General features: G+C 40.0%; 1 long non-coding RNA gene across 1 annotated transcript; it reads left to right on the top strand.

The window, feature by feature from the left end:
* Nucleotides 1–163: 163 nt before the first annotated feature.
* On the top strand, nt 164–21,650 carry LOC120862945. The gene is made up of 3 exons (XR_005720888.1): nt 164–324; nt 1,937–1,993; nt 20,112–21,650. It is a non-coding gene; the product is annotated as an uncharacterized LOC120862945 (long non-coding RNA).
* Nucleotides 21,651–22,421: the final 771 nt, after the last annotated feature.

Here is a 22,421-nt window from a genome sequence, read left to right as displayed (position 1 = left end):
GACCAGCAGTGTGGAGACACATCCCATCTGGGGCCTCTGAGAACCAGGACTCTGGGACACACGTTTATCCCGTATTCCTACTCTGCATCAGGAACCTGATGGCTCCGTTCAGAGTCACAGGGAGCGCGGAGGATGGGAAGTGTAGTCTTTCTCCGCCCCATAGCGCTCCTGTCTCCGCGGGCTCCCTCTGCGCATGTGCAGCCTTGGTCTCTCTTCTTCTCATCCGCCTTTGCAGGTCCGGTGAGAAGTTCGTGGAGTTTCTCGGTTACCGGCAGGTGCGAGAGCTAGGCAACACAACGGGATCTCGAGTGGCCTCGAGCTTTGGTGAGAGCGGCCTTATTGTGGCGGAGGCGGAAGCGGGAAGTCCTGGGCCGCCCTAATGCCCAGGCGGGACCCCGCAGTGCCCCGGTCTGGCTTGGACCTTAGCATTGGGAAGGTGGGTGCGGTGTTCCCATTTCGGCTCAGGTAGGCTCCAGCGCAGGTGGAGCTGAGATCCGTTAGGAGCAGGGGCTTGGTCCGTGTTGGGTGCGAATACCCGGCCTCGCCTGCATCTGATGGGGAACACTGGGTGGACAGCGGTCGTCACGCTGGCCGAGCGTGAGCAGGTGTGCTGGGCAGCCCTGCTCCGGAACCAGGGAGACCTTGTCAGTTCCAGCTGCGCCACATGTACTGTGGGCGGGAGAACTAATGTGGAGCAGAATCAGGTCACTCGTCTGCAAAGAAGGCTATGGGTAACGTCTGCTTCATGAGATTGATCCCAGGATTCGAGGCGGCGTCATTAGTAGAGGAGTTAGCAAAGTGCTAGGTACTAACGGCTGAAGAAATGGTAACAGCTGTTGTATTTAAAAGACACTGTTCTTTTCACTGGGTGGTTTATTTAAGTCTCCTAGTTATCTCGTGATAACGGTGTGACTTGCATTAAACACAGAAAACAAGAAGCAAAGCTGAGTCTCTTAGTGAGGTGGTCCTGAATTTGAGAGGACTGTTGATTTCTCTAGGCTCACCCAGCTTATGCCAGAGCCAGGAGTTGAACGGTCATTCCTACTTTTCTGTCATCAGAAGACACTTACTAAGAGTCCCTTTTGAGAAACTGCAGCCCACTTCAGTCTTTTTTTTTTTTTTTTTTAAATTACCTTAAAGTTTGCCATCTTTTTTACTTGGCTTCCTGTAAATTCCTTACCTCAGTGGGTAAACAATTTTGCTAGGAAAACTGAAGAACATAAAGAATACAGTTGTGTATTCTACTGTGAATTTTAATGAAATAGTATTATCCTTTGATGTTCTTCAGTCAGTTGTTGTTAGGTTTCTGTTTGTATTATTTAAATCAATAGACAAAATAAAAATCAACAGACAGAAATTGAATCTATTTATTTATTGATGTTTATTTTTGGCTGTGCTGGGTCTTAGGTGCTGTTCGGGCTTGTCTCTAGTTGTGAAGAGCACGGGCTGCTCTGGTTTCAGGGCCAGGCTTCTCACTGTGGTGGCTTCTCCTGTTGCAGAGCACTGGCTCTAGGGGCCACTGGCTTCAGTTATTCTGGCTGTGGGGCTCCACAGCACAGGCTCAATAGCTGTGGCCCAGTGGCTTAGCTGCTCTGCAGCCTGTGGACTCTTCCCCCATCAGGGATTGAACCCATGTCTCCTGCATTGCCAGGTGGATTCTTTACCACTGAGCAACCGGGGAAGTCCTATTTAAATCTATTTAAATCAATAGACAACATTTTCACTAAGTCAGAAGTGGTAGGTTTAAGCCCTGTAATAATTTTAAACGGAAAAATGGACAGGTGGTGCTTCTACTAGGTCCTTCCCTTTTCAAGGGCTGAGGGGATGCTGTACGGAGGCTACCCCTCAGCTGGCCTGCCGACATGATTGGGAGGTGAATGCAGGAACTGTGTGGCAGGCCAGGTGTCTGGACCCTGTCTTCTTTCTGCCCCTGCAGCTGAATTGTCACTGTCCTCTACTCTCCCAAGACCCACTGAAAATGAACGTATCTGAGGTGAGCTCTTTATTCATCCCCGAATTTGTGGTGTGCATTGAACTTGATTTCAGATTGCTCTCCGTTTGTGTTACCCATCTTTTATGAATGTAAGTTATTTCCTTTTTATTATCAGTTTGCTAAACTTTTGCTTGAATCATGAACATATCCTGAATTATATTGAATACCTTATTGTATCTATTGAAGTAAAAGTATAGCTGGTTTTCTTTAATCTGCAGTTATTAGAGGTAGCATAAGTGGATTTTGGGGATTCCCAGGTGACTCAGTGGTAAAGAATCCACCTGCCAATGCAGAAGAAAAGGAGATATGGGTTCAATCCCTGGGTGGAGAAGATCCTCTGGAGTAGGAAATGGCAACCCACCCCAATATTTTTGTCTGGAAAATTCCATGGACAGAGGAGCCTGGCAGGCTGTAGTCCATGGGATCACAAAGATTTGGATGTGACTGAGCATGCAGGTTTGAATTTTTATTCTTGTATTGATGGGCTAGATTAACCTATAATTTTGTTTTCTTCTCTACCTTACTGCAAAGGCTGAAGGACATGATAGTTTCCTTCACCTGCCCCCATTATAGGCTGTGATGGAAGGAAGAGGCCTATAAGAGAAAATCAGATGGCTAGGAATTGTGCACATCTGGAGTAGACAGCCTATCCCTTCTCTAGGGGATCTTCCCACCCCAGGAATTGAACCAGGTCTCCCCCTGTGGTATCTCAGTGATTATTAGTCTTACTGGAGCACTTTTCTGTTTGCTCTTTTCTGTTCTCCCCACCTCTCCCCTCTCTCTTGCCCCTCACCCTTTTCTCTCTTTAATTCATAGGAGAAAATTCCCTGTCACATATTTCCTTAAACTTACCTCTAAAATTGGACTTTGTAAGTAGATCTCCCCTGGTGTCCCAGTTGATAAAGAATCTGCCTGCAATGCAGGAGACCCAGGTTTGATCCCTGGGTTGGGAAGATTCCTTGTAGAAGGAAATGGCAATCCACTCCAGTATTCTTGCCTGGGAAATCCCATGGACAGAGGAGCCTGGAGGGTTATAGTCCATGGGGTTGTCAGAGTCAGATGTGACTTAGCAACTAAAACCATGTAAATTATTGAATTACTTTATTTAAAAAATCATAGGTATTTGTTTTTTAATTATTACATTTTCACAGAAAATTGTACATTTTTGTCTGTTTTTAAATATATTTTCATAATGTTATTGATAGTATTCTCTTATGTCTCTTGTTATGTCTATAATTTTTGTTTTCATATATTATTTACATTTATTTAATAGAGGGAATGCTGATCAGAATGCAACCAAATGTGTGGCCCATTGGCCCTGTCAGAAATCTAGAATTTCAGGGTCTGAAGATAGGTTGGACATTTGTATTGGTAGCATATTCTAAATACTGAATTGAGGGAACATAGACTCAACACTTTTGCTGTTTCCTCCATGTACTTGGGCAAACTCCGGGAGATAGATAGTGAGGGACAGGGAAGTCTGGTGTGCTGTAGTCCATGGTTTTGCAACTTGGCAACTAATCAGCAACAACAATTTTTGTATGCCAGCTGTCAGTTTCTTTTTCAGATAAATGATATGTTCTTCTGTGTTTTGCTGAAAGTTTTATTTTCATTTTAGGTTTGAAGAATTTGTTAACAAAATAAACCACTCGTTACTCACAAATAAATTTCAAAATGAAGGATTGTTAAACCACTTGTTACTCACAAATAAACAATTTCAATTTTTTTTTAATAGAAGACTGTTTGACTTAACAAAAGTAACGGGGTGTACATCACCAAAGTGGGGCAACCAACATCCAGACTTGAAAGTGTTGGGCTGTCCCTTGTTAATAGCAATCTGCAGTCCCAGTTGGGAAAGGGTCCTGGTCGGTACAGCCACGCTATGGTTGAGACTTCAAATTGCAGTTTGGGGGCTCCTGCTTATAATCCCAGACCAAAACCTGATGTCATCATCAGTTTGCACATAAAAATTCAGCTCTGGTTTAGCTTTTACAATGCTATTTGTTTCACCTTGTGAATCATAAGACTTCTTAGACTCCAGAGGGCTTAAGAGATTCTAAGACCCACTCCCTTTCTTATAGAGAGTGCTGCCTGACTTGCTGTGCTTACAGGCTCGCATGGAATCCAGGCAGTGTCCAGGCAGGTCAGAAGCAGGTCTGAGGCCTGCTCTCCTGCTTCTGAAGCCTGAACAGGACTTCCTCCATTTTAATTTCTCTTACACTCTGAGTCTAAAATCTAAGCAGAAATCAGACTCATTGAGGTCTGTGATCATTTCAGATTATTTATTTGTGGTACAAAGTATGAATCAACGTTATATTATTATTGTTTTCTAATAGAGTTTTTTAGTCTAGCATGATTTTTGTACTTTCTTCCTGGAATTGCCTGGACAGTTAAAGAAATGTGTGTGTGTGCATGTGTGCTTGCATATATTGTTTTTAGATTTTCCTTTTGATTTATGTGTTTCATTTTTTAAATATTACACACTGTCTTGATTAGTGGCTGTATGGTATGTCTTGAAATCAAGTAATATTAGTCCTCCAACTTTGTTCTTTTTCAAAATGCTTTTCATATTCTAGGCTTTTTTGCCTTTCTACATAAATATTAGAATTAGCTTGTGATTCTTAAAAAAAAAAAAAAAGACCTGTGATTTCACTGAATCTGTGGATCTCTTTGTGGAGAAGTGATAGCTCCACCATATTGAATCTCCTAATTTATGAATTCAATATTTATCTCTGTTTACTAGTTTTTTAGAGAATTTTGAGGTAAGAAAGGGCATGGCTTGACTTATAATTTAAAATACAGCTCTCAGAATGGATTCTAGTGAAACAGTTGCAGAAACAGATGAGTTAGGCCCTTTCAGTTCTTCCAAGATTTGATGATGGGTTGTTGTTTAGTTGCTGAGTCATGTTCGACTCTTTGATACCCTATCAGCTTTAGCCTACCAGGCTCCTCTGTCCGTGGGATTCTCTAGGCAAGAACACTGGAGTGGGTTGTCATTTCCTTCTTCATGGGATCTTCTGACTCAGGGATTGAGCTCAAGTATCCTGCATTGGCAGGCAGAATCTTTACCACTGAGCCATCAGGGAAGCCCCAGCTGATTTTACTTGATTCCACTTTAGCTTAAACGGAAAGAGCCTGGGATGCTTTGGCCAGCTGTTAAACTTGAGTCTGAGAATGATACTTCATAAATATTGATGTGGAAACTCTCACCCAAGCTTGCATTGTGGTCATGGATATAATTTGGAAAAAGAACTCTTTGAATAAAATATGTTTCTTTTAACCTTTTTTTCGAAAGGAAAATAATATTTGTGTGGATTTTGGAGGTTGAACCAAAAGCGTGCCTGCTTCACTAGGACATTGCATATAAAGAGTGTACTGTTGGATATTTTTTATTTTTGATAATATGAAAAAATTTTCAGTTTTTGTCTTATATTCTTAACCATAAACTGATATAAATTAGTTCCAAAGGTATTTTCCACATCATGTAAATTTGAATTCTTCAGATTGATGAGAAATGTGCCTTCACAGACATCAGTGTCATTCAAGGATGTGAGTGTAGAGTTTACCTGGAAGGAGTGGCAGCATGTGAATCTTGCTCAGAGGACCCTGTACAGAGATGTGATGCTGGAGAACTATAGGGTGAACCTACCTTATTATAGGACTCTGACTCGGGTGCAGTTGATCTTCTGTTCCTGCTTTTTTTTAAAGTAAATTACCTGTATTGAGGAGTAATTGACAGAAAAGAAAATTTAACACTTTTCTGTGTATAATAGAATGAATTCTGGAAAATATGTACAGCTATGCCACCAAAATCACAATACAGATTATTTCTGCCACGTGAAAGTTTTCATTGGCTGTTCTCTGTCCTCTCTTGACACCTATTTTCAGATAATCACTGATCCTCTTTTTGTTTCAATACTTTCTCCCCACCTCCACTTTTTTTTTTTTTCTAAAAGATTGTGCCAATTCTTAATTGTGGCACACTGGATCTTTAGTTGCTGCATGTGGTATCTAGTTCCCTGACCAGGGATGAAGCCTGGGCACCCTGCATTGAGAATGTGTTGTCTTAGCCACTTGACCACCAGGGACATTCCCTACTTTTCCCTTTTTTGGAAATACATATAAATGGAATCACACTTTATGTACTGTCTGTATGACTTCTTTCTCCTTGTATAATTCTTTGGTGACTGTTGATGTTGTTTTATCTGTATTTATTCCTTTTATTGAAGAGTAGTATATTTTTAATTATAGATGTTGAGATCCTTTTTAGTTTGATGCTAATCATCATTAAATGTGCTATGAATATTTGCATCCACATCGTGTGAGGCCATATTTTTATTCCCTTGTGAAAAGACCCTCGGGTGGTTTCCTGGGTCTCATGAAATAATTATACCTGTAGGAATGCTTGGTTTTACTTTATTAGGCTTCCCAGCTGAAAATGTTTTTTACAGATGGAAAGTTTGTGTCAATCCCCTGGGTCGGACCACATATCGGTATTTGAACAGTATTTGCTTACTCTGTGTCTCTGTGTCACATTTTGGAAATTCTCATAACATTTCAAACTCTTTCATTGTTATATTTGGTATGGTGATCTGTGATCGTTGGTGTTATATTGTAATTGTTTTGGGGCACCATGAGTTGCACTCATATGAGATGGTGAACTTAGTTACTAAATATTGTGTGTGTTCAGATTTCCCGTGTCTGGCCATTCCCCAGTCTCTTGCTCTTCAGGTAGGCCTCCTATTCCCTGAGACACAGTAATATTTAAACTGGGCTAATTAATAACCATACAATGGCTTATAGCTGTTCAAGTGAAAGGAAGAGTTACATGATACTTTAAGTTAGAAATTATTAGTAAGGAAGTTATGCTGAAAGGCGAGATAATACTGAAAAAGCTAGGCCTATTACACCAGTTAGCCAACTTATGAATGCCAAATTTTGAGGGAAAAATTAAAGTGCCAACTCCAGTGAACACATGAATGATAAGAAAGTGAAACAACTTGATTGCTGATATGGAGAATATTTTAGTGTTCTGAAAAGAAGGTCAAACCACCCCAACATTCAGTTAAGTCCTTGGCAAGGTCCTAAGTGTCTTTAATTCTATGAAGGCTGAGAGAGGCAAGAAACCTACAAAAGAAGAATTTGAATCTACTGTAGGTTGATTCATGAGGGTTAAGGAAGGAAGCCATCTCTATAAGATGAATGTGTCAGGGGGAACAGCAAGGGCTGACAAAAAAGCTGTAGGAAGTTATTATCCAGAAGATCTACTATAGCTTAGATGATTAATGCCGATGGCCACACTTCACAAGAGTTTCAGAGTAGGTGAAATACTTTTCTATTGGAAGAAGATACCATGCAGGACTTTCATAGGTAGATAATGGGTAGACAGATGTCCATGCTTAGCTTCAAAGCACATGCTGACTCTCTTGTTAGGGGCTAGTGCAGCTGGTGACTTTAAGCTGAAGGCCGTGCTCATTTGCCATTCTGAAAATTCTAGGGACCTTAAGAATTGTGCTGAATCTTCTTTGCCTGAGCTTCATAAATCAACAACAAAGCTTGGATGACAGTACATAGGTTGATTTGGCAGGGTTTGAGAGGATTCAATAATTTTGAAAGAGATTTTAGGGTTATTGAAAAATGCCGTCAATTTATGTTGCATTTTAGGGGGGATCCTGAAAGGAGTTAATTGGTGTGACAAGCTTCATTGTTGTCTTTAAAGAAATTGCCATAACCATTCCATCCTTTAGTAGCCATCACCGTTAATACTCAGCAGATGTCAACATTGACACAGGATCCTCCAGCAACAAAGTTATCAGGCACAAAATGCTCCGAGGATGGTTAATAATATTTTAACAATGAGGTGTTTTGTAATTAAGGAATATATAATTTTTTTAGACATAATGCTGTTGTACATAATTAGGCTTCCCTGTGTTTAAACACAACTTTCTTATGTGTTAGGAAGGCAAACAGTTTGTGGTTCAACTGTGATATTCACTTTATTGCAGGAACCACACCTGCAGTATCTTTTAAGATCTGCCTGTATAGTTCAGTTCAGTTCACTTGCTCAGTCGTGTCCGACTCTTTGCGACCCCATGAATTGCAGCACACCAGGCCTCCCTGTCCATCACCATCTCCCAGAGTTCATTCAGACTCACGTCCATCGAGTCCGGGATGCCATCCAGCCATCTCATCCTCTGTCGTTCCCTTCTCCTCCTGCCCCCAATCCCTCCCAGCATCAGAGTCTTTTCCAATGAGTCAACCCTTCGCATGAGGTGGCCGGAGTACTGGAGTTTCAGATTTAGCATCATTCCTTCCAAAGAAATCCCAGGGCTGATCTCCTTTAGAATGGACTGGTTGGATCTCCTTGCAGTCCAAGGGACTCTCAAGAGTCTTCTCCAACACCACAGTTCAAAGGCATCAATTCTTCGGTGCTCAGCCTTCTTCACAGTCAAACTCTCACATCCATACATGACCACAGGAAAAACCATAGCCTTGACTAGATGGACCTTAGTCGGCAAAGTAATGTCTCTGCTTTTGAATATACTATCTAGGTTGCTCATAACTTTTCTTCCAAGGAGTAAGCGTCTTTTAATTTCATGGCTGCACTCACCATCTGCAGTGATTTTGGAGCCCCCAAAAATAAAGTCTGACACTGTTTCTACTGTTTCCCCATTTATTTCCCATGAAGTGATGGGACCAGATGCCATGATCTTCGTTTTCTGAATGTTGAGCTTTAAGCCAACTTTTTCACTCTCCTCTTTCATGTTCAAGAGGCTTTTTAGCTCCTCTTCACTTTCTGCCAAAAGGGTGGTGTCATCTGCATATCTGAGGTTCTTGATATTTCTCCTGGCAATCTTGATTCCAGCTTGTGTTTCTTCCAGTCCAGTGTTTCTCATGATGTACTCTGCATATGTTAGATAAGCAGGGTGACAATATACAGCCTTGCCATACTCCTTTTCCTATTTGGAACCAGTCTGTTGTTCCATGTCCACTTCTAACTGTGGCTTCCTGACCTGCATACAGATTTCTCAAGAGGCAGGTTAGGTGGTCTGGTATTCCCATCTCTTTCAGAATTTTCCAGTTTCTTTTGATCCACACAGTCAAAGGCTTTGGCATAGTCAACAAAGCAGAAATAGATGTTTTTCTGGAACTCTCTTGCTTGTTCCATCATCCAGCGGATGTTGGCAATTTGATCTCTGGTTCCTCTGCCATTTCTAAAACCAGCTTGAACATCAGGAGTTCCCGGTTCATGTATTGCTAAAGCCTGGCTTGGAGAATTTTGAGCGTTACTTTACTAGCATGTGAGATGAGTGCAATTGTGTGGTAGTTTGAGCATTCTTTTGCATTGCCTTTCTTTGGAATTGAAATGAAAACTGACCTTTTCCAGTCCTGTGGCCACTGCTGAGTTTTCCAAATTTGCTGGCATATTGAGTGCAGCACTTTGACAGCATCATCTTTCAGGATTTGAAACAGCTCCACTGGAATTCCATCACCTCCACTAGCTTTGTTCATAGTGATGCTTTCTAAGGCCCACTTGACTTCACATTCCAAGATGTCTGGCTCTAGATGAGTGATCACATCATCATGATTATCTGGGTCATGAAGATCTTTTTTGTACAGTTCTTCCGTGTATTCTTGCCACCTCTTCTGATGAAGGAAAAAAAAAAAAAAAGCAATTGCCAGAGTTGTTTAAAGTACATGTGTCATTTATGGGGCATTAGCAACATATAGTAGTTCTTGCTCCATGTGTACACCCTCATTTTGTGTTGTAAACCTGATGAATTTGATCCTTTTATTGGGTGTCTGTTGTATATACTTGGCTTCATTTCTCTTTGATGATGATGAACAACTTTCATATGCTGGTTGGCCATTCACATAGCTTTTAAAAAGGTATGTTCAGATTTTTACCATTTGTTTTGTTTGAGTTTTTCATCTAGTAATTCAAAATATACTTCTTTATATAATCTTGATGACTTTTATAAGATACACCTTTTGGAAATTTTTTTCTTTTAATCTATGGTTGACCATTTTGTTTGCTAAACAATTGGGCAAAATATTTTCATGTTGTAATGAGGTTCAGTGTATCATTTGCTTCAGTTTCCATTCCATTCCCCCATCCCTCTAATAAATTGGCTAAGCCAAGGTCATTCAGATTTTGTCCTGTATTTTTCTCCTGTAAATGTCCTTGGTTTAGGTTTTACATTTAAGTCTTTGACTTTTTCCAGTTAATCTCTGTACATGGTGTGAAATATTACTGGTCTTTCTCTTTGCAGCCAAAAATCTACTTAATGGACTGATTATCCTTTCCCTATTTAGTTGCCTTGGCGCCTTTTTAAATAAATTGTGTATATATGCATAGGCTTATCTCTGAATATCATTCTGGTTTATTGATCTAAATACCTATGTGAATATGAATCATGCACTTTTTAAATTAATCTAGCTCTGCAGTATGTTTTCACATCAGAAAGAATAAGTCCTTAGTTTTTTCTTAGATTGTTAGTTTCTTTCCCTATAAATTAAAAAAAAAATATTTTTTGGAAACTCTAGTAGTATTTTGTGAGGATTGTATTGAATATGTAGAAGATTTGGGGGAAATTTTGCATCTAATACTGAATTTTCTGATCTGTGAACAATGTCTTTCCTTTTCCTTAGCTTTTAATGTTCCTTTGGAATGTGTTGTAGTTTTCACTTACATATCTTCAATCTTTGTTGTGATCTGTGCCCTTAAATTTTTTGATACTACAATGATACTTTTCAAACTTCAAGTTTCAATTGTTTTTTGGATTTGTAGAGATACATAATTTATGTTCACTTTTGTTGTTTCTATTTGATATTTCACTTGTTACTCCTACTAGCTGTTTTGAAGACTCCTTAAACTATTTTATATATTAGATAATATCATTTGTAAATAAAGATATTTTTATATTTTTCTAATCTTCATTTCTTTTAACTTGGGTTTTTTTGACTAGGATTTAATGTGAAATAATTTATTATTGACATCCAAGTATGATATTAGTCATAGGACTTAAATAGTTGCTCATTGTTACCTATTTCTTTTCTTCCTATTCTTAGTGCCATAAAATTAGTATGATTTTTTCCTTAAATGTTCATACTAGAATTCACTAAGGAGGCAATCTGGACCTGGAGTTTTCTTTGTCAGAACATTTTTTTTTTAAATAACAACTTGACTGCAGTATAATTCATGTACCCAAAATTGATCCTTTTAGTTTATACAATTCAGTTTATACAATTAAAAAAAAACATACTTTTTAATATGTTCACAGACATATGGGACTATCACCACTACTGTTTTTTTATTATATTTTCATCACCCCCAAGAGGAACTCTGTACCCATTGGTAGTCACTCTCCGTTTCTGCTCCTCAGCCCCTAGGAACTACTTACTTTGTGTCTCTAAGAGATTTGACTATTCTAGAGGTTCCACATCAATAGAATCACAAAATATATAGCCTTTTGCGGCTTCTTCCACTAAGCATGATCTTTTTATAGTTTACCAGAGTTATAATATGTATCTATCATCCACTTCAATTTCTGGTTAAGTAATCTTTGATTGTATGGTTATATCATATTTTGTTTACCACTCGATGAGCTTTGGTTGTTTCCACTTTGACAGCTGTGAATAATGCTTCTATGAGCAGTTGTAGAAACATTTTTGTGTTCAGTTTTTCATTCTACTTTGTATATATTTTGAGTGAAATCACTGGGAGATATAGTAACACTGTTTAAGTGCCAAAACACTATTCCAAAGCAGTGGCAAGTTTTTAGCAGCCCACTGACAATGAATGAGAGTTCCCATTTTCCCACATATACCTTAAAGATTATTATTTTCTGTCTTTTATTTTTAAAGCCCTCCTAATGAGTATAAATGAGTTTCATTATAGTTATGAGTTGTATCTCACTGACTTTGAGCATCTTTTATGTGCTAATTGCTTATTGCCTGTTCATATATGTTCCTTGGAAAAATATCTGTTCTATCAATTCTCCAGTTATAGATTGGGTCATTTGTCCTTTTACTGTTGACTTATAAGTTTTTTAATAAAATTTCTAGGTACAAGTTTCTTTATCAATTACGTATTTTGTAAATATTTTCTCCCATTCTGTGAGTTGTCTTTTCACTCTCTACATGGAGCTCTTTGAAGCACAAAAGTTTGTTATTTTGATACCATCCAGCTGAACTGTTTTCTGTTTTACTTGTTTTTGTCAAATCTAAGAAATGTTACCTAACTCAGAATCAAAAAATTAATCATTTTTTAAAATGTAATTTTGGCTGCGCTCGGTTTTTCTTGCTGCGCGTGGGCTTTCTCTAGTTGCAGTGAGCAGAGGCTACTCTAGTTGTAGTGTGCAGGCTTCTTATTGCGGTGGTTTCTCTTGTTGCAGAATACCTGCTCATAGGCATGCAGGCTTCAGTAGTTTTTATGTGCAGACTCAGTAATTGTGGTACTGGGGCTATGTTGCCCGAGGCATGTGGAATATTCCCAGATGGGGATATTGGCAGGATTGACTGGATTGGCATGCGAATTGTTAACCACTGGACCACCAACCCCTCCCTGCCACCTGCCCCAGGAATTCCCACTGCTATGTTTTTTTCTTCATATTTTACAATTTTTTTTCCTCTGTGTTTAGATTCATTACTCATTTTTGGTCTCTATTTTCATGTCTATTCTTACATCAGTACTACCTTAATAGTATAGTATGGTAGGACTTTCCTGGTAGTACAGAGGATAAGAATCTGCCTGCCAATGAATGGGACATGAGTTCTGTTCCTGCAGTGGGAAGATTCCACTTGCCTCTGAGCAACAGATCCCTTGTGACACAGCTACCAAGCCCACACTCTAGAGCCTAAGAGCCACAAGTACTGAAGCCCTTGTACTTGATTATGTGCTGTCTGTAACAAGAGAAGCTACTGCAATGAGAAGCCCATGTACTGTAACTAGAGAAACCCTGAGCACAGCAATGACAACCCAGCACACCAAAAATAAATGGTTAATTAAAAAAAAAAGATAGTTGGAAAACTGAAGGTTTAAAAAAAGTAGAATATGATATTGTGATGAATAATAAGAAGTCGTAATGTATGATATTGTGATTTATAATAAGTCCTTAGTCTTCATCTGTGTTTCTGGTACAGAGTTCTGAAATGATTGCAATTTCTTAAATGGTAAAAGAGAGATTGATATTATTTTGTTTTCCATAACAGAATATTCAAAACAATATTTATAACAAACCCTTTTTGTTATTCATAACAAACCCCTTTCAACCACACTTGAGTTCACGTTAAAGAGGTGACTTTGAAAACCTGAAGATGTAGGCTTGTTCCAAGAATACCAATCAAATGATTAAGGGTTGTGACTTCTAGTCCCACAGTCTTGACTTCCAGGCAGGGACGGGGCGGGGAGGCTTTAGATTGACTTAATTACTAATAACAATTATTCCTACATGTTGAGGTATCCATAAATATTTCTGAACTCTGGGTACAGAGAACTTCGTTGTTGCCGAACATTTGGAGGTGGTGGTAGGGTGAGGCTCTTAGATGGCCTGGAAGGTCTGCCCTATGCAGCTTTTTTATCTGACTGTTACTGAGATGTGTGCTTTGTAATAAAACTGGCCATCTATTAAAGGTAAGAAACTGTTCTTTGGAGTTCTGTGAGCAATTCTAGCAAATTAAATCAGAGGGTGAGAATATGGGACCTCTGATTTATAGTCAGTTGATCTGAGTCACAGGTCGCAATCTAGACTTGTAATTGACATCTAAAGTTTGAGGAGGTGATTTTGTGGGACTCAACCCCTGGACAGTGGGATCTGCAGACACTGTCAGAACTGAATTGAAACACCCATATTCAGCAATCAGAAGTGAGGTAGTATTGAGAATACAGAAGTATTTTGTGAGTAGAGACAATAATATAAATGAGAAACAGGAGGGTTTGATGTAAACAGAGTAATTGATATTGCAAATTGTGAACCTTCCCTCCCAATTTTTAAAATTATTTTACCTGTCCTTGTTTCTTTTCATTCTTTATTCTGCGGCAGTGATTTCTACCAATCTGTCTTTCATTCAGCTCACATGTTCATTCTTCTGCCTCATGTTTTCTGTTAACTGATTCCTTTCTGTGTCTTTTTATTTTCTTTATTTTTTGACCAGTTTCCAGTTGCAGGGTGTATGCCTTTCCTCTTACACTATCAAGGCCATGATATGGAAGTTTGTTTGCAGAGCCTTATTTAAACCTGTGTATATGTAGACTGATTATGATACAGGAGTTTAATGAGATCAGTTTCTTTTTTGATCCAGAAAAAAATGATATTTAGCTTCCCTCCAAAGGAAAGGTCAAATGAGCACCGTCAATATGCTGCACTCCTGTAACAGTTCCTTCCTTCATTCATGTACGTTAAAGCACTTGGAGCTGAACTAAATCCTAAATTATTTCCCATTTATAGGTTATTGTTTTACAAAACCAGATGTAATTGTCGAGTTGAAGCAAGGAAAAGATCCATTTTTATTAAAGGTGGAGTCTATAAACAAGACTCATGCAGGTGAGCTGAGGTGTCAGTACAACTCCTGGGGAGATAAGATTGAAAATGATTCAGTTAGAGGTGACCATTGTGAAACAGTGTTCTTTGTGGGGACTTAAATCTTGAAGTTTAGAAACAGTAAACCTAGTGCAGGCTTCCCAGAAGGCCCAGTGGTAAATAGTCCACCTACCAAAGCAAGAGACTCAAGAGATGTGGGTTTGATCACTGGCTTGGGAAGATCCCCTGGGATCAGAAATGGAAACCCACTCCATTATTCATGTCTGGAAAATTTTATGGACAGTGGAAGTTTTGGTGACACCAAAATTACTACGGTTATCACTATATACCTGAATTTTAAAAGTAACACATATATACAAAATATACAAATGTTTCTGTGCAAATTATAATGTATTATCAGTTCAGATCACTCGCTCAGTTGTGTCCAACTCTTTGCGACCCCATGAATCGCAGTATGCCAGGCCTCCCTGTCCATCACCAGCTCCCGGAGTTCACGCAAACTCACATCCATCGAGTCATTGATGACATCCAGCCATCTCATCCTCTGTCGTCCCCTTTTCCACTTGCCCCCAATACCTACCAGCATCAGAGTCTTTTTCAAATGAGTCAGCTCTTCATATGAGGTGGCCAAAGTACTGGAGTTTCAGCTTTAGCATCTTTCCTTCCAAAGAAATCCCAGGACTGATCTCCTTTAGAATGGACTGGTTGGGTCTCCTTGCAGTCCAAGGGACTCTCAAGAGTCTTCTCCAAAACCAGAGTTCAAAAGCATCAATTCTTCAGTACTCAGCTTTCTTCGCAGTCCAACTCTCGCATCCACACATGACCACTGGAAAAACCATAGCCTTGACTAGATGGACCTTTGTTGGCAAAGTAATGTCTCTCTGCTTTTGAATATGCTATCTAGGTTGCTCATAACTTTTCTTCCAAGGAGTAAGCGTCTTTTAATTTCATGGCTGCAGTCACCATCTGCAGTGATTTTGGAGCCCCCCCAAATAAATCCTGACACTGTTTCTACTGTTTCCCCATCTATTTCCCATGAAGTGATGGGACCAGATGCCATGATCTTCATTTTCTGAATGTTGAGCTTTAAGCCAACTTTTTCACTCTCCTCTTTCACTTTCATCAAGAGGCTTTTTAGTTCCTCTTCACTTTCTGCCATAAGGGTGGTGTCATCTGCATATCTGAGGTTATTGATATTTCTCCTGGCAATCTCGATTCCAGCTTGTGCTTCTTCCAGCCCAGCATTTTTCATGATGTACTCTGCATATAAGTTAAATAAGCAGGGTGACAATATACAGCCTTGATGTACTCCTTTTCCTATTTGGAACTAGTCTGTTGTTCCATGTCCATTTCTAACTGTTGCTTCCTGACCTGCATGTAGGTTTCTCAAGAGGCAGGTCAGGTGGTCTGATATTCCCATCTCTTTCAGAATTCTCCACAGTTTATTGTGATCCACACAGTCAAGGCTTTGGCATAGTCAATAAAGCAGAAACAGGTGTTTTTCTGGAACTCTCTTGCTTTTTCTACGATCCAGTGGATGTTGGCAATTTGGTCTCCAGTTCCTCTGCCATTTCTAAAACAAGCTTGAACATCAGGAAGTTCACAGTCATGTATTGCTGAAGCCTGGCTTGGACAATTTTGAGCATTACTTTACTAGCATGTGAGATGAGTACAATTGCATGGTAGTTTGAGCATTCTTTGGCATTGCCTTTCTTTGGGATTGAAATGAAAACTGACATTTTCCAGTCCTATGGCCATTGCTGAGTTTTCCAAATTTGCTGGCATATTGAGTGCAGCACTTTCACAGCATCATCTTTCAGGATTTGAAATAGCTCTACTGGAATTCCATCACCTCCACTAGCTTTGTTTGTAGTGACGCTTTCTAAGGCCCACTTGACTTCTCATTCCAGGATGTCTCGCTCTAGATGAGTGATCACACCATTGTGATTATCTTGGTCTTGAAGATCTTAATTGTACAGTTCTTCTGTGTATTCTTGCCACCTCTTCTTAATATCTTTTGCTTCTGTTAGTTCCATACCATTTCTGCCTTTATCGAGCCCATGTTTGCATGAAATGTTCCCTTGGTATCTCTCATTTTTTTGAAGAGATCTCTAGTCTTTCCCATTCTGTTGTTTTCCTCTATTTCTTTGCATTGATCGCTGAAGAAGGCTTTCTTATCTCTCCTTGCTATTCTTTGGAAGTCTGCATTCAGATACTTGTATCTTTCCTTATCTCCTTTGCTTTTCACTTCTCCTCTTTTCACAGCTATTTGTAAGGTCTCCCCAGACAGCCATTTTGCTTTTCTGCATTTCTTTTCCATGGGGATGGTCTTGATCCCTGTCTCCTGTACAATGTCACAAACCTCATTCCATAGTTCATCAGGCACTCTATCAGATCTAGTCCCTTAAATCTATTTCTCACTTAGGTCATACCTGAATGGTCTAGCAGTTTTCCCTACTTTCTTCAATTTCAGTCTGAATTTAGCAATAAGGAACTCGTGATCTGAGCCACAGTCAGCTCCCGGTCTTGTTTTTGCTGACTCTATAGAGCTCCATCTTTGCCTGCAAAGAATATAGTTAATCTGATTTTGGTGTTGACCATCTGGTGATGTCCATGTGTAGAGTCTTCTCTTGCATTGTTGGAAGAGGGTGTTTGCTATGACCAGTGCGTTCTCTTCGAAAAACTCCATTAGCCTTTGCCCTGCTTTATTCTGTATTCCAAGGCCAAATTTGCCTGTTACTCCAGGTGTTTCTTGACTTCCTACTTTTGCATTCCAGTCCCCTATAATGAAAAGGACGTCTTTTTTGGGTGTTAGTTCTACAAGGTCTGTAGGTCTTCATAGAACCATTCAACTTCAGCTTCTTCAGCATTACTGGTTGGGGCATAGACTTGGATTATGATGATATTGAATGGTTTGTCTTGGAAATGAACAGAGATCATTCTGTCGTTTTTGAGATTGAATCCAAGTACTGCATTTCAGACTCTTTTGTTAACCATGATGGCTACTGCATTTCTTCTAAGGGATTCCTGCCCGCAGTTCAGTTCAGTTCAGTTCAGTCGCTCAGTCGTGTCCGACTCTGCAAAAGCATGAATTGCAGCATGCCAGGCCTCCCTGTCCATCACCAACTCCCGGAGTTCACTCAAACTCATGTCCATCGGGTCCGTGATGCCACCCAGCCATCTAATCCTTGGTTGTCCCCTTCTCCTCCTGCCCCCAATCCCTCCCAGCATCAGAGTTTTTTCCAATGAGTCAACCCTTCGCATGAAGTGGCTAACGTACTGGTTTCAGCTTCAACATCATTCCCTCCAAAAAAATCCCAGGGTTGATCTCCTTCAGAATGGACTGGTTGGATCTCCTTGCAGTCCAAGGGACTCTCAAGAGTCTTCTCCAACACCACAGTTTAAAAGCATCAATTCTTCGGTGCTCAGTCTTCTTCACAGTCCAACTCTCACATCCATACATGACCACTGGAAAATCCATAGCCTTGACTAGACGGATCTTTGTTGGCAAAGTAATGTCTCTGCTTTTCAGTATGCTATCTAGGTTGGTCATAATAGTAGGTATAATGGTCATCTGAGTTAAATTCACCCATTCCAGTCCATTTTAGTTTGCTGATTCCTAGAATGTCAACTTTCACTCCTGCCATCTCCTGTTTGACCACTTCCAATTTGCCTTGATTCATGGACCTAACATTCCAGGTTCCTATGCAATATTGCTCTTTACAGCATTGGAGCTTGCTTCTATCACCAGTCACATCCACAACTTGGTATTGTTTTTGCTTTGATTCCATCCCTTCATTCTTTCTGGAGTTATTTCTCCACTGATTGGGCAACTACTGACCTGGGGAGTTCCTCTTTCAGTATCCTATCATTTTGCCTTTTCATATGGGGTTCTCAAGGCAAGAATATTGAACTGGTTTGCCATTCCCTTCTCCAGTGGACCACATTCTGTCTGACCTCTCCATCCTGACCCACCCATCTTGGGTGGCCCCACAGGGCATGGCTTAGTTTCATTGAATTAGACATGGCTGTGGTACTAGTGTGATTAGATTGACTAGATTTTGTGATTATGGTTTCAGTGTGTCTGTGCTCTGATGCCCTCTTGCAACACCTACTGTCTTACTTGGGTTTCTCTTACCTTGGACGTGGAGTATCTCTTCATGGCTGCTCCAGCAACCCGCAGCTGCTGTTCCTTACCTTGGATGAGGGATATCGTCTCACCACTGCCCTTCCTGACCTTGAACGTGTAGTAGCTGCTCTAGGCCCTCCTGCACCCATGCAGCCATCGCTCCTTGGGCATGGGGTAGCTCCTCCCAGCTGCCGCTCCTGACCTCGGACATGGGGTAGCTCCTCTCGGCTGCTCCTGCACTGTCGCAGCCTGGCACTCTCAGCCGCTGCCCCTGACCTCGGACGTGGGGTAGCTCCTCCTGGTTGCCCCCCCTGACCTCAGACATGGGGTAGCTCCTCCTGGACACTGCCCCTGACCTTGGACGTGGGGTAGCTCCTCTTGGTCATCACCCCTTGGGCATGGGGTCCTCCCAGCTTCTGCCCCTGACCTCGGACGTGTGATAGCTCCTCTCAGACGTGCTTGTGCGCCATTGCAGCCACTCACGCTTCTGCGCCATTGCAGCTGCCCGCACTGCAACACAAAACATTATTTCCTACTTGATTTCTGCCTCTTCTGGAATATTGTGTATAACTGGTAATGTATCATTACATTGGATTGAATATAGAGTTGGATTTGAGGGTGGTATTTCATATTTATTGATGCATCAGTCAAATTTCTTTCACTTATGAAATATCATGTATATTTGCATTGAATCTGAGCCAATGAAACCGAGGTTAGTTTCTGTTTTTTAAGGACTGTATTTTAAGGACTTGTAGTTTATTTTATATCACAGAGGGGTGCAAAAATAATCACAGAATGAGGGTTCTGTTCCAGATTTAGGAGTTCAAAGCTGTATGCAATATATTTTCTAGGATGTGAAATGGTATCAGTTAAAAGACAAATCATTGTTTTAGAGATTGCTCAGAACTGAATGTGCCATCAATTTAAAGTGCATCCTGATTTAAATGATAGTATTTTACTTTAAAATGTGTGTGCTCTTCATGTATTCATTGTTAAGATAAATGACATAGGCAGTATTGTGAAAGTGTAGATTAGTGTTGGGAAACTCTAGAATGTGTATTCTTGGTGAACTTTTGAAAATAGCATGGCCTCAAAGATATCTAGATTAATCTTTAATTTCAAAATTGTGATGTAGAGTTACTTAGAGAAAGAATGTGGGTAAATCCCAGGGACAGGGGAGCCTGATGGCTACCGTCTATGGGGTTGCACAGAGTCAGACATGACTGAAGCGACTTAGCAGCAGCAGCAGCAGAAGATACTTACTGAAAATGATAAGTATTATTGTAGTTAAGGAAGACAGGAACCTGGTGGCTACAGTCCATGTGTCACAAAGAGTCAGACAGGACTGAACAACTAAGAGACAGAATGGAAGACATATGGCCTGGCCAGACTAGAATAGAAAAATATCACAGAGTTATGAAATAGTAACCTGAATATCCTTTTCCAGTGGTCATGTATGAATGTGAGAGCTGGACTGTGAAGAAAGCTGAGCACTGAAGAATTGATGGTTTTGAACTGTGGTGTTGGAGAAGACTCTTGAAAGTACCTTGGACTGCGAGGAGATCCAACCAGTCCATCCTAAAGAAGATCAGTTCTGGGTGTTCATTGGAAGGACTGATGCTGAAGCTGAAACTCCAATACTCTTTGGCCACCTCATGTGAAGAGTTGACTCATTGGAAAAGACCCTGATGCTGGTAGGGATTGGGAGCAGGAAGAGAAGGGGATGACAGAGGATGAGATGGCTGGATGGCATCACCGACTCGATGGACATGAGTTTGAATGAACTCTGGGAGTTGGTGATGGACAGGGAGGCCTGGCCTGCTGTGATTCATGGGGTCGCAAAGAGCTGGACATGACTGAGTGACTGAACTGAACTGAACCTGAATATCCAATGTGCCTAAAAGCAGATTTTTAAAAAGTTTGCTTTTCCGAATGATACCACTTGACCCTTTTAATCTGTTGTATTTAGAGTGGTGTGCTCACTGCCATCTTAGATTTGGGTGTAGGTCTGGCATTTACATGGGAAGTGAAATATCCTGGGTAAGAGCAGTCAAACATAAAAGAAACTTATGAGAAATTAATAAAAGTAGGCTTTTGGAAATAGGATGAAGCATGAGATTAAAGGATCTCAGTTAATAGAAATTGTTACTATATGTTCAACAGTGCATGGAATACTTACATGGAGCTTAGTCCTGGTTGAGACGAGTTTCAGGGTGACTTCCCTGGACGTTCCAGTCATTAGTTCCACTGCAGGGTTCATGGATTCCATCGTTGGTCAGAGAACTAAGACCTCACACGATGTTGTATGGCAAAAAATAAAATAAAATAAAAAGACTATGCTCAGGAGAGTGAGTAATCATAATGAAAGGGAAAACTTATAATTTGATGTTCAACAGTGTTTTGTTGTTGAACAACCCTGATGTAATAAACTGAGGCATCAGAGCCAGCATATAAAAATGGGTTCATTCCAGGTCAGTGTGTTGTTTTATGTCTCATCAATTTTTAACTTCTGTACATTTATATACCTGTGAATTTCTTCAGGAGGATTTGAACTATAGAATTGCTTCTTTAATCAGGAGAAAAATTGGTGCAAGTATGAATTTGTTTTAGTGTTTATATGTGGAGTTGAAATGAGGAAACTCCAGCTGAAGGTTATTGACTACTCAGTATCCTACCACTGTGATCTCTAGTTGAATGTATAAGAACCTAGACATTGATTTTATTCTACAGTCCAATTCTTCTTTGATATAGTGTTGAAAACCATTACTGACAGATTTCTCTTGCAATTCTACCTACTGCTGAGAATCAGTCATCCCAAACTCTAATTTTCATGTTTCTTAGTGAACCACTTTTGAGAGTTTTCTAGTTATTGACTTTCTGTTATTTTTAAAATTCAGGTTTATAGTGATAACCATAATTTTGGTGTCTTTGTTTCTCAAGGAGTATAGGAACACATTTGGAATTTGTTTATTTTGGTAAGATTTGGTGACTAAAAACCAAATGGTCAAATAAAATATAAGACTCATATAAAGGCTGCATCTGAAACAGCAATGTGTTGTAATGTTCATTAACCATTTTTTTCCCTTTCATAAGAATGCAGACTTGATAACCTCTTAAAGAAAAGCCTGGCAAATGAAGGAAAACTTTTGCAGCAAGACTTTACTCAATTCAAATTACAGACATAGGTGAGAAAACTTTCAGCCAGAAGTCACACTGCAGAGAACATGAGAGCAGTCACTCAGGAATCAAGACCTTTGAAATTAGAAGTTGCTTAAACTCTCATGCAGCCCTTACCATATCCCAGAAACTTGACACAAAGAGGAGCTTCTGCAATGGTACAGTATTTCAGCAAACCTTATCTTCTCAGAATACCTTTAGTGTGCATCAGAGAGCTCAAATAAGTGTGAAACCCTATGGATGTGAAGAATGTGGAAAATCCTTCTCTAGGAAGTCAAACCTCATTGACCATTATACAACTCATAGTGGGGAGAAACCTTTTGCATGTAATGAATATAAGAAAGCTTTTACCCACAAGTCATACCTCAAGCAACATAAGAAAATTCACACATGGGAGAAACGCTATGAATATAGTGAGTGTGGGAAATCTATCTCTAGCAAAGCATACCTCATTGTGCATCAGAGAATTCACAGAGGGGAGAAAGCCTATCAGTGTAATACATATGGAAAATCCTTTATGGAAAAAGTTACCTTATTGTTCATCAGAGAAGTCACACAGGGGAGAAACCCTATGAGTGTA

The sequence above is a fragment of the Oryx dammah genome, unplaced genomic scaffold, assembly GCF_014754425.2.
Source record: "Oryx dammah isolate SB20612 unplaced genomic scaffold, SCBI_Odam_1.1 HiC_scaffold_1, whole genome shotgun sequence".
In the NCBI taxonomy this organism is placed as follows: Eukaryota; Metazoa; Chordata; class Mammalia; order Artiodactyla; family Bovidae; genus Oryx; species Oryx dammah.
The sequence above is the reverse complement of the archived record's forward strand: the minus strand, read 5'-3'. Positions and strand labels throughout refer to the sequence as shown.